The sequence below is a fragment of the Malurus melanocephalus genome, unplaced genomic scaffold (assembly GCF_030028575.1).
Source record: "Malurus melanocephalus ecotype Western Australia unplaced genomic scaffold, MMel_1.1 scaffold_526, whole genome shotgun sequence".
Classification (NCBI taxonomy): Eukaryota; Metazoa; Chordata; class Aves; order Passeriformes; family Maluridae; genus Malurus; species Malurus melanocephalus.
Genome location: NW_026623758.1, coordinates 159,585 through 172,285, shown reverse-complemented (window position 1 = coordinate 172,285; position 12,701 = coordinate 159,585). Strand labels below are relative to the sequence as shown.

The 12,701-nt window shown below is 38.0% G+C and overlaps 1 protein-coding gene across 1 annotated transcript in view; it reads right to left on the bottom strand.

Annotated features, from left to right (window-relative positions):
* Positions 1-12,701, bottom strand: part of BICD1 (BICD cargo adaptor 1) — an 84,574-nt gene that overhangs the window by 3,123 nt on the left and 68,750 nt on the right. The gene's annotated exons all lie outside the window — the stretch shown is intronic.

Sequence of the window (12,701 nt, the reverse complement as noted above, 5' to 3'; positions counted from 1 at the left end):
GGCAGGTAGAGGTGCTGGTGGCAGCAGGACCTGGAGCTGAGCTATCAGACACAGTGACAGTCACAGACAGCAGAGGATGGCAGGGCAGATTATTAACACAAAGCAAAGAATCTGAGTTTTTGATTATAAACTAAAAATAAGGAAGAACATTGCTACATTCCCCCATAGGATACGTGCAGTTTTTAAAACGTGGTTTTAATGGACATATTTGCAAACATCTCTGCTGATATMATTTGGGTGTGTAGTCATTCAATTGATGAATAAAGCCTGTGTAAATTTTTGTGTTAATATTATTGTCTGGCTTTATGCAGCTTTTTTTTTCCACTGGCACTCAAAATTCTAATCATGTATTTCTAAAATTAACTGGGAAATAGTGTGCAAAGCCCTTCAGTGTTCATAAGTACTCTAGTCTGTTTAAAAGATGTTATTCACATRCAACATTGTCTGGCATTGATTGTAACTGTAACAAATCAGAGAAGGAAAATATGAACAGACCCGTGATATTTTCAGAATGAAACCATTTTGCATGGTTTTAGGTTGCATATTTTATTTTAAATTTATTTCCTGCTTCATATAAATAAAAACATTATTTCTTATTAAAATGCAATATTAATTTAATTTGAAATATTGGGGATTTATCGTTTGCTTTCTTATTAACAGATAATTTAGGTCTAGAGTTCTGGCTTCTGATAATGAAGTTTTTCACTGCATTCAACAGAAACCTGAATACAAACCAAAGATGGATMCACTTTTTTTAATATTGGATGTTGGCAATATTTTAGTCTTGTCCAATCAGTCCATCAGACAGGTAGCTAGGATAAGGGAACAGCATTCAATAATTTTCAGGGCAGGACTGGATTTGGTTGCTTGCCCCATACCCCTGGACCTAGAAACTGAGGTAATGCATGGAATTACATACAGAGTGAGAATTTCATGTATTTCATGTATTGTTGCATCAATTTAGTTCAAAAAAATCTCTTAAGGTAAGTTCTCCCAGATTCTCCAATCAAGTTTCAGTTGAAATATGCAAATTCAAGAAAAAAGAGCAATGTACAACTGAAATGAATTGATTAGATGTGTCCTGGAGGTTCATTTGGCTTGAAACTGGGCATGGCTTACCTAGTGAGGTTTACCAAAGCTCATGCACTGAAATCACAATTACCAAAAATGCCAGAGTTAGACAAGTCCCACTAAAAAGTCATAGTATAGATAATGAATGAAGGAAAGCTCTCTGTGAAGCTACCTGTGTTATGGTCAGGCACATTAAATGGTTTGAACATGTTAAGACACTGCAGGATGTGGAAAACATCCTGCAAACAATCTGTGTAAATCACAAGCCTCAACAGGCTCTTGTTCAGTCCTGACTGAAATGCCACTGAGAGGTCACATTGCTATGAGAATCGTGTTGGAGATTTTAACAAAAAAAACACAGCTCTCTCTTCAAATGGGTGGCTTCAGGGCTGGGCAGAGCTTTCATTTGCCTCATTTGGCATCACCMTGTGATGTAAATCATACGTGCCATCCCAGCAGGGATTGTCAGAGGACAAGGAAGGGTAGGACATGCTCCTGTCTTCCTTCTCTGCTGCATTTAGAAAATCTGAACCTCAGTAAACCTAACTGGCTCCTTAAATGCCCTCGAATTTTACTCCAGATTCCAATTACTCTATTTAAAGAACTCAGCAACTTGTGCCATCATGCTGACTTGCATTAAATCTATCGTTATGCTTCAGTGCTTTATGAAGGGATGTGGCTGAGGCAAGCAAGGCTGCAGTGTTACTATATCAAAACCAGTGTTGTTTTGGTTTCATCAGACAAGTATCATTCTAGTGCTAAAAAACAATAGCTCCTTGAAAGACAATTATTCAGCTTAATGTGTGAGGTGTTAGTTGTTTGTAGTGTAGCTGATCTGAAGTTTTAAAAATATTAACCATATTTTAAGTTATCAGAAGAAGGTAATGCTTGCAGATATATGTGCAGCAGTAGCAAATGCAGGAGGTTTTTCATTCTGAGAAGAATTTTTAAAATTACAGAAGCATTCGTTTAGCATTTAGAGATGCTAACCATTAGAGTAGCTATGGAAGTAACAGAATAGACTTTAGTTTGTGATGGTAAATTAGATTAATAGGGTTAAAATAAGGGTTAAAAATAAGACTTGTTGGCATTAAGCTTCCATGTATCCAAAGAACTTAATGATAATCCCAAATTTCTGTAACATCTAAAATACAGCAGCACCACTTCATTAGCATTATAAGGATTTTAAATGTAACTTGTGCGGGTTTTTTTTCAGTGAGATGTAAAACTCCAACTGGAAATCATTACACTTTTCAGTTACAAGGAGTTTACACCACCTTCTCAGGTAAAATTTTCATATTACTCTTACATAGTAAAGAATAATAATTTTAATAATAACAAATTATTATTATTATTTATTATAATTATTATTAATAATAATAATACTTCCACTTTGTAGGCAATAAAAGAGAGGCACAACTTGGTCACTACAGTTCAGGCAAAGACCTAAAATAATGTAGCCTATTTCAAATGAGAGTATAGACATATGTGAATATTGGCACAAAATGTACCATGAACAGATAAAGAAAATCATTGTAATGTCTTTTTGTTTTGCTTAGTTTTGGGGTTGTGCCTCGAGTAACTCAGCCATCTCAGAAGCATGATTTGGCCTTTGCACCACCTATGAGCAAGGACACCAGGAGTTTGCTTTTAAAAACAAGATTAAAAACTGATTGCCTTGGGTCTGAGTTTCCAAATCAGGGAGAACTTTCTTAGAAGTGTCTGTTAAAATCTTACAAACACCTTTAAAATAAAACCCTACAAAAAAGAAGCCTACACCTACCCCTGAAATTAAGTCCCCCATTTAAGTAAATCATTCTAGCAACAAAATAAAATCATTACTATCTTGGCATCATTGAGAAACCACTTTAAAATATCAAACGAGGGCTTCACGATCCCACTTTGCATTTTTTTCCATATTTTTACAGGGAAGCAAGTGCACRAATGCTGTGACTCATGTTGGTACTGTCACTGCAGAAATTACCACTGTTCCTCAAGCTGTTAAAAGTTTGCTGTTAGAGACAAAATGAAGAGCTTTTTGTCYGAGGAAGAGGAGGGGAGCAGCAGGCGTGCATGCAGCTAGGTGCAAAGAGAAGAGAGTTAGTGGAGTTTACCTGACAGTCTGGCAATCTGGCCCCCTGGCTAGTTGTGAGCCGTGTGGCGGTATGGAGGCAGCAGGCTGCTGACAATCTACAAGAAACTGATAAATTAGACATATATACAGAGAGATTACAGAGCAAGGGGTTAGTAGCGGCAGTACACAGGCTACGCATCTCAGGGAAAGATTTAGTGAGGAATGTGCTCTTGGTGCCTTATCTGACAAAAACACCTTTTTTTCTGATAGCAATGACATTGGCTGYTGCCTTTTTCTCCTTTACAGAAATATTTTTGTTTGTTTTCTCTTAGCATTAGCAAATTTTTGTTTAAAGACAGCAGTACTGGGCAGTATTCAGGATCTGGGTTTAAACCTTTTACCTCTCATTCTGCAGCTTATCATGAAGTTATTTTGCCCATATGAACTATGAAAAGTGTCAATAAAGCTACTCAAAACTTATCCAAGGAACTTATATCCATACAAAAACAGTTTTGTCATCTCATTGCAACATACAGGAAAGAGCTCATAAGAAAATTTTACAATTTCTGAACAGTGCTTGTGAGATTGAGATTTTTTGTAGGAAAAAAAGGAGAACTTGATACAGTGAGTTTCACTGATCTGTCTAGATTATTTTATCAATTCCCTGTTAAAGAAATTTCCACATCAATAACTTGCAAAGCCATATCATGGTTCTTAATTTATTAAATAACAGTAAAGCCAAGAAAACCTTCATTACTATGTTTTTCTGTGACATTCAGAATAAGAAGACAGCTTTAAACTCAGTAATATTTGTGAGGTTTCATGAAAGTAGTTGAACAAGACAACCCTGTTTTGTAGCACATTTRTGTCTACCAGATCTCAGGATTTGCTCATTTTCCCTGCAGCATTCTGGCCTTTCATTCCACTGTCTGTATGATTCATATTGTCACACAACAGAGTCATCAGGGTCTTTTCAAATATTAGAATCGATAGGTGAAATTCTGACCGTATGAAAAACTACTGGAGATTGCTTTTTATCTCCAGCAGAATTTGCAGATCTATCACCCCTCCTGAGTGCTTCAACCTGATTCTCAACCTCTTTGGTGGAATGGGCTTGAACCTTAAAATTGAGACAAGGGAACTTCCYGTACTTGGAAAGAATTTTGTTTTGTTTTGGGTTTTTTTTTCCCCATTGGTTGCTACTTAAAGCTCAACACCARTAATCATTTTTCTTTACAACATACATGTTTTTCAAAACCCCTTTCTATTCTTTGTCTCAGTCAAGTAGAAGAACATGCAAGTAATTTGCTGTCAAGAGTGTTGAAATGGCATCAGGTACCACAGAGCATCACAATTTCATGGCAACACTGAGCACCATATCCACTATTACAACATTTCCCTTTCATACCAGCCCACAGGGCCTCTCCCAAGCTCCTGTGAAGATCTGTGCTGACCTCCAGTGGGTAGAAGCAAGTGTACCAAAATAATTGCCTTCTTCCTGCTTCAGCAAAAAAGAGAAGGGTTTGGACCTATTTTCTAGTACACAGATTAGAAARATACGTGCACAGTTAGTGCTGGCACCGCTGTGTCTGGAAGCAGAAACAGAATAAGAAAGAACACTCTGCCACTCTCATTTAGCAGGATTGTCACTATAGTCCTCAGTGCATCTTTTAGCAGATGAGTGCAAGAATTGATAATATATTTGAGTCATGGATAGAAGGGTCTGTCATTTCAGCACAAAGCTCAATTAAAATCAGAGGTGTCTCAGGAACAGGCTAACTGCAGACAGAAATGACTGCAAAAAAAAAGGAGAAATTAATTAATGCCTTTTTCTAAACAAAATAGTTTGCAGAAGTCCAAAGCAAAGTCATCCCTGACAGCTTATATGAGATAGTCAATGAGGAAAGAAATACAGAACAGAATGYTGTGTGATGAAAAGGTGCAGACAGGTTTCATTAATACAGAAGAAATTGTTCTGACAGGCTTTTCCAGAACAACACCAATGCCTGATTTATGCTCCTATTCTAATATCTCAAACATAGTGCAAATATTTTATGATGCACCTTGATCTGCTACATTTGGCAGAATGCACAAATCRTGAGGCAGATTCTGGGAGGATTATGCAAGCTGGGTGATAACTATTTYGGTGCGAGCACACTCTGTCAACTTTGTGTGAAACACAGTTCTAGCTGGTGTCAGCAAAGCTCCTGCAATCTGCCTCACGTTCACATCAGGAGCAGATCTAGGGATCCACATGCCTTAAGACGATTGAACCATTCTCCTACATCCTCCAGGAGAGAAGCTTCTGAGGATTATGCTAGGGAAGAGCTAAGCAGAATGCATATGGCTTACATAGACACATTGCAAATTCAAAGGAGCTTCTTATCKAGTTATGTCCAAGTAGCTGTGCGAGAGCTAACTTTATTCCTTCTGTATTTAATCCTTTTAAGTATTTTGGAGGATTTATAAAACCCTTCTTTAATGTCATGACAATCATAAAATGACTTCTTTCTACTAAGGAACTCCTGCCTGTATGAAGTAAAGATTTGGTTTTTTTCTGAAATACTCTGCTGAAGGTTAAAAGTTTCAAAAAAGTCTTTCCTGATTCTGTGATCAATGTCACATGCCATAAAGACAAAGTAAGAAAGACATGCTCTCTTTTATTAAAAAAAAATAAAAACTAAAACCACATTGGAAGAATCCTGTCACCTGTATTTTCCAAATCTCAGGGCCTGTCAGTCAAGCTCCAGAGTTTGTCATTTATGTAGAAGGTGCTTGGGGTACAGAGACAAGTTAAACTTTTTGGTGTGTCTTCTGAGACTACTACCAAGAAAACCATTAATATAAAGTTATTAAATACAATCTTATTTCTCCACCATCTTGCTCTGAGGTAGTAAACCAGTTTGGGGCAGGGGATGAGCTGGCTGACCTCAAGTCCTTTTACAATTCCATAAACCTATAACAAAGAAATTAATTTTAGAGATCATTTCAACCACAGATGGCAAAGAGAAGCTGTTGTACACAGRAATTCAAATGCCAGTTTTCACTGAATTCATCAGGACTTGTGTCTGCAGAGTCTTGTGACAGTATCCAATAGCACTTGCCACTGGCTCTGTAGGAGCTTTGAGGATTGACATGTCAGTTCTGTTTCAATTTTCCCATTCCTGGCATTTCAGCCACTTGCACAGCAATGATGTAAAGGGCTCAGAGATTCTCTCKCTCACAGATTAGCCACTGCTGATTTTCCTTTGGAACCTAATGCCTCGTCCTAACCAGGCTAATCAGCTCCTGATGTAAGAGCATTAAAAAAAAAAMCCCAGGCTCAGAGAAACTACAGCTCACAGGAGCACTGGATGTGCTGCTATAAATTATCAGCTGAGAGCAATTCTTACCAAAAGAKTATTTTCCTGTGCTTCCCTTTGGCTCAGCCACAAAAACAACACATTTCCCTTGTGTCACAAGATGTGCTCTGCCCTCCAGCCTGTGAACTGGGTGGCTCTGACCAACACAGGTCTGCTTTGCTTTATTTGTGACTGAGATGGGCTTTGCCTTCTGTTGACATCAGCAATGTCCCCAGTGAAAAATCTGCAGGCAAGCATTTCCAGTCCCACCTGCTCAGARCCCTGCACACTGCAATGAACCTTTCAGCACATTTTGGCTCTCAGTAAATTCCTAATCTCTACACAGTGCTCTCAAACACCAAGACTACCCAAAATCCCAAGGTGAGCATAACATTCTTTTAACTACTTTTAGTGCAGTTAATCAATTAAAAAGGTTTTTTTCCCCTTTYATTTTAAATGGTAAAATTGAGAATCAAACAGCAAACCAATGAGCAGGTATGGTTACATATTTGGCATTGCTGCTATGAAAAACATTGGGAGAAATCYGTTCTTGATAAATTAAAATGTTTATGACAAAATGCAAGATTGAGACTTTTTCAGTCTGTTAAAACAACCCTTTCCTAGCATCCCATTGATCACTTGAGGCCAATTGAAACTCCTACTTTACTAAATAAATGTTTTCAGGCTATCTGACTTTGTGTTACATTATCCAGTATCAATTGAACTTGCTCCACCAGGTTTGAGGAATTTGATAACATGTCTATGAAGCCGTTATTGACAATTTACTTGAAAAGACAAGCTGTCTCCATTAATATGGTAATAGATTGTTTTCTTCCCTGAAAAGTCAATTTAATGGGAAAGACTGAATAGCAATTTATAGCAAGAGTTGAAAGTATTGGGCAAAGAACAGATCAGCTGTGCAGATGCAAAAACATGTTACATCACAGAGCAAGACCTACAAAGACAATAAATTAATCCTCTCTGCTCAGAGGTGAGGAACAAGAAACACTTCCAGACCAAAAGACAAATGTGAGACGTCAAGAAGAATGGGGCAGAGGGTATTAAGATGTTTGCCCTCCTTGCTGAGATTTGTAGAGATGCTTTCAAGCTGCACTTGGATAGGATGAGAAAAGTCCCAAAACTGTTTATATTCAAGGGTGATAAGGACATAAGTTTATACCATTTGATCAGMTGGTTTCACTGATAATTTATCTCTATCTTTCTAATGAATGCCAAGAAAATTCTGACCCTCCTCAAGGCCAAGAGGAACTTCAAGAGGCAATGGTTATCACAAAGAGCAGCTGCTGAGAGGACAGCTGTGACTTACCTTGGGAAAAAGCCACAAACAATGGTACAGGTCAAAGATTAGAAGAGTCTCTCCCTTCTCCTGCTTCCAGGGTCAGTTTGAGTCTGTAAATAACATTTACCTCTGCCCTAGACAGAGCTCCAGCAGATGAGTCTGTCAGCTGAAAATGGACACAGCTCCACATTTCTGCAGGATGCCCCTGGGAGGAGAGGGCTACAGAGGAGCAGCCACGGGGGTTCCATGTGGAGCTTGGCTGCCCTGATTGATCYCAGCTTGCTCAGAGCAGGATTGACTCAGTTTATCCTGGCCTGGGAGCAAAACCAGCAGTGTAGGAGGACTGGCCCTTGTACAGAGCCATTCCAGCAGCCCATGAGAGCCAGGCCCATCCTGGGACAGCTTAGCAGAGTTCACCAGCTGCAGCTTAGCTCCTGYATGTTTTCCTGCACCCACATTAGCTGGGATTTCCCACTGTCTGAATTTTACTGCTGTTCCCATTGAACTGAATGATGGATCATTGGCTGGAGACAGACAAATATGTCAACCAAGTATCATTTTCTTCATGGTTAAGGTGATCTATTATGAAATTCTTATGTTGAGAATGCAAGTACCCAGGTAACTCCCATTTTAAGCTTGCTATTCAGGAAACTTAGTGTATTAGATGGCTTTTGATTGGAGAGGTTGCAACAATTAATTCTTCCATTGCTTATTTCTTTGTCTTCTTAAAAACTATTTGAAGAGTAAGAGATGTGAGCATGCTGCTGAACTCCCATTATTTACCAATACCTATAAATTGTCCAAAGATGTAGTGGGCCAGCCACAGGATGCATCTAAAATCCTCATCTCCTGTCATCTCCCCATGTCCATGTCCTTTTTCCTGCAAAGGAGGCACACGAATATCCCACTGTTTCTGTATTCACAGAATACACAATACCCCCTGCTCCTCTTGGCACTTTAGGACAAGTTTCAGGCAGAGTTAACACAACAGAGAGCTTGATTTTAAAGGCTTCCCAAGAGAAAGTGCAGGTGGGGAATTTAATTGCTATTTTCTTATGGCATTTAGGACAATGCTGTCTCCTGGTGATTCCCACAAACGGGCTCAGGGAGCATCACTAACAAYTTCATGCACTGCCTGGCATGCAGCACAGACAGCCGTGGTTTAGTAGGTCACTGATTCAGTGGCTTTCCAGAACATGTCAGCTTTCCTGGCTATGTTCTAGTGAGTTCTTTCATCTATACAACAGCTACACTATATGGAGTGCTTTCACCTTTCATTTCCTYATTCTGCCTGACTTCACTTGTGTTTTCTTTTTAGACCTGAATTATCCCAAATGTAAAGAGCTGTTCCTCCATGAGACCAGTGTTTCAGTGGTAATGTGCCTGCTAGCTCAAAGTATAGTGATAAAGTTATATCCCAGCCTTGCCTTTTCCTGTAGCTCATATTAATAGCTTTTAAAAAATAAATAATATCTTGTCATTAACTAAATTAGTGAAATGCATTTTTCTCCAGTTACAGGCTCAGAACATTAAGAAGTTTCTGGTCAGCTCTGTAGCCYTTTTCACACTTTATATATCACAATGTGTTTATTTTATTTCTCAAATGGTTTCTGTGAATGCTTTAAATAATTCCTCATTAAATCTACTGAGAAGCTAAATAATGGGTTAGTAAAACAGCAGAAATGAAAATGGCATAAGCTGAAAAATWTATCTTCARTTCCTTTCTTTTACATACATAAAAMGTTCATAAAAAGCACATTTAGAAAGGTCTGATGATTCATGAAACACTCACTAAAAGACACACACATTTTAAACATTTCAAAAGAGGAAAAGAAAGGTCTTAAAACTACATAAATAGTCACACTTTGATCTTCTTGTTTACCATGGAAACATAAGTCAAGGATACATTTCAGGTCACAAAATCATCCATAGCAAAAATACTTGCACTATTATATGGCTAAAGAAGGGCCTGATCCAAAATTTGAAGTCAGTGGGAATGGTAACTTTAGTAGGCTTTGGAAGAAACAGTGTAAGTTACAAGTATGAGGTTCTATGCCCTAAAAAAATGYAGACAGGGAGATACTTACAATCAAGGACACTGGTCTTGTTTAAAAAATTGCTGTGAGCTTACTCCAAACACCACAACATCTCAAAGATCTGCTCTATTAGAGAGCTAAAATATCAACATGTCTAATTTAAACAGACACTCACTTCAGTTTTGCTATTTTATGAGGCAAAAAGCACAATATTGAATATTCCTGTATATCTGATGCCAAAAACCAGCAAGTTATGAAACCACATTAAACCTTGTCATAAAAGAAGATTGAGATGGATGAYTTTTGTTACCAACATTGTAAAGATATTTCAATCTCTGTTTTAGTTAATTGGTAAGACTGGATTCCAAAGCCCAGAATTTTTATAGAAAGCAACAAATATCTGGTAACATGCCTCAAAAATTTGATGTGTCACCTGTGTACCTGTTTAGTTAGAAAAAAACAGAAGTCTAAATAAGACTTCMCTGGAGAACTTCAACAAATGATGCTAATGTGAACCATTCCATCCAGCACAGAGAGAAAAATGTCAATAACCTTTTAATGAAAATAATACAGCAGTAAGGCATGGATTTCACTGCAATCTTTTTTTTATGTTTTATCAGACAAATTAGGGCTTCTATTAAAACAGATTTTATTTTGGAATTGCTTCCTTTATATGGTGAAAAAGAATAAATTAAAAAAATTCAACTTGTAGAACTGCAGTGAATTCATGCCATAATAGCTAAATCATATYGAAGTGGCTAAATTATATTGACCAGCATGAAATGTATGGGATTGGTCTCATAAGTGGCAACTGGAAAGCTAAATGCAAGAGAGGAAAAGCACAGAGTGAAAAGGTCCTGTTCACAGTGGCACCAAGAGGTAAAAGTACATTTAGCCAGCTGACTTCTTCATCAGTTACAGCCTACCAAAGTCCTTGGCAGGGACACTGTTCTTCAAATTCAAAACGGCCTCCACAAGAACAACATGCCATGCTTGAAATGGCATAAACAGGCAATGCTCATTAAGCCCAGCCTAATGAGCATTTCAGAGGCAGGACATGGCCCTGAGAGCAGGAGGATATATACATTTATCTGTATATATGCACTGATACTGCTCCTCGAACGATGAACACATATGCACACAAATATGTCATGGTTACAGAACCCACAGAAAAYAGGACAATGCAGAACAAAAAAGAGAACACAGATAGTAAAAAAGTAAATAATGACTGAAATATCCTTTTTGTGAAGAGCATCATATGCACGTTTAAAAAACCTCCTTACATAAGATTTCCTTTAAAACMTACTAAAAACATATAAAATCCGTTTTTCATGAAGAGCAGATAGATTAGACCAATATTGCATGAGTCTTATAACAGCCAGTAGCCTGCCTGATTGCACAAGCTCAGAGACATCTTGCAGGTACAGGATWATCACCAACACAAGTACATTCTGAGCAAATAAAAATACAACATGCTTTCTCAGAAGAATCTTCCATGGATCTCTAATGAAACAAAGGGTGATTTGTACTCCGACTCAATTTGTGTTGCCACAATGAAGTTCTGGGTTTTTTTAAAAAATAATGGGTCTGAAGAACTTCCATGCTTTGAATTGTGTGGTTGAAGCAAATGAAACTTTCCTGAGGGAATAATTCAGAGCAGACTAGCCTGACTAGATAAATATTATATAGCTGCATATCTTGTAGAGTAGCAGTGGCTTGGTTAACCACCTATCCTGCTTTTCAAGAATAAAGTGTTTTGCTGAATGTAGAGAAAAATCAACATTGTTCAGAACTCAGTATAAAATTATCTAAYTTAAAATCAGCACAGAAAGAGGTATCTGGATCCTAGACATGTTGATTTTCCTCTTTATCAATCTACAAAATTCATTCACAAAGGAGAAGTAAGAAATATTTAAAACTCTTCACTGTGTGACCTGGGCAATCACAAAGATCTACAAAGCACCCTGCTGGCAGAATTAATTTCTGAGCAGATAGTGTTCCTCAAAGGACTTATTCCACAACAATTTTTAAAAGAAACTGTGCTTTCTTCTGTGTTGAGATTTCTAATTGTCCTGCTGTTTCAAAATCGAGAAATGCATTAAAAAGCAAAGTTGAGAATTGAAGTAATGCCTATAGCAGTAAGGCTTAGAAATTTGTGAGGAGCTTTCTGACATTGGCACTTCAGCTCAAAAGCAAAGCTGAAACTGGTTTTGACAAAATAGTCCTAAACAAACTGAAAATGTGCACAGCTAAAGACCTTGAACATAAACTCTTTTCAACATACAAAGAAAGAAGACACAAACCTGCTATCAAAAACGTATTTTCCTAACCTTTACACAGGTACCCCACTCCAGACAGCCTCCAATGGGCAGAGTGGTGTCAGCCTGAAAATCTCTGCTCCTTTTCCCAACCCCTGAATCCAAAAGGGGAGGGTAAGGCAGCTTCTATTCACAATACACCTTTTGAAGATGATTTCCCATATCTTTAACCACCTAAACAAGATGAAGCAGCGAGAAGGGGGAGCCAAAACCAGCAATTTGCTCCAAATGCCAACTTCCACTTAAAGGTTGCTTAAAGAAAAATACAGAAGGAACATGAGCTTCTGACTACAGAAAGAATAATCTTTCATAGAATCTTTCTGAAGGGCACGTCTAAAACACTGCACTTTAAAAAAGCTCAAAATCCAGAAAGAAAAAAWTTTAAAATGGCATGAGAGGGTATTCCTCATCCCTTGAGCCAGGAAGGGTTACTCAACACCTCACCTGGCCTATCAAAAGCCCTTAATTCCCTAAAACACTAAGGGCCACCCTCCTCAGAAGACCCTCTGCTCCTTGTTGTGTTAAATTTATTTGTGCTACATCAAATGGATCAATGCATTC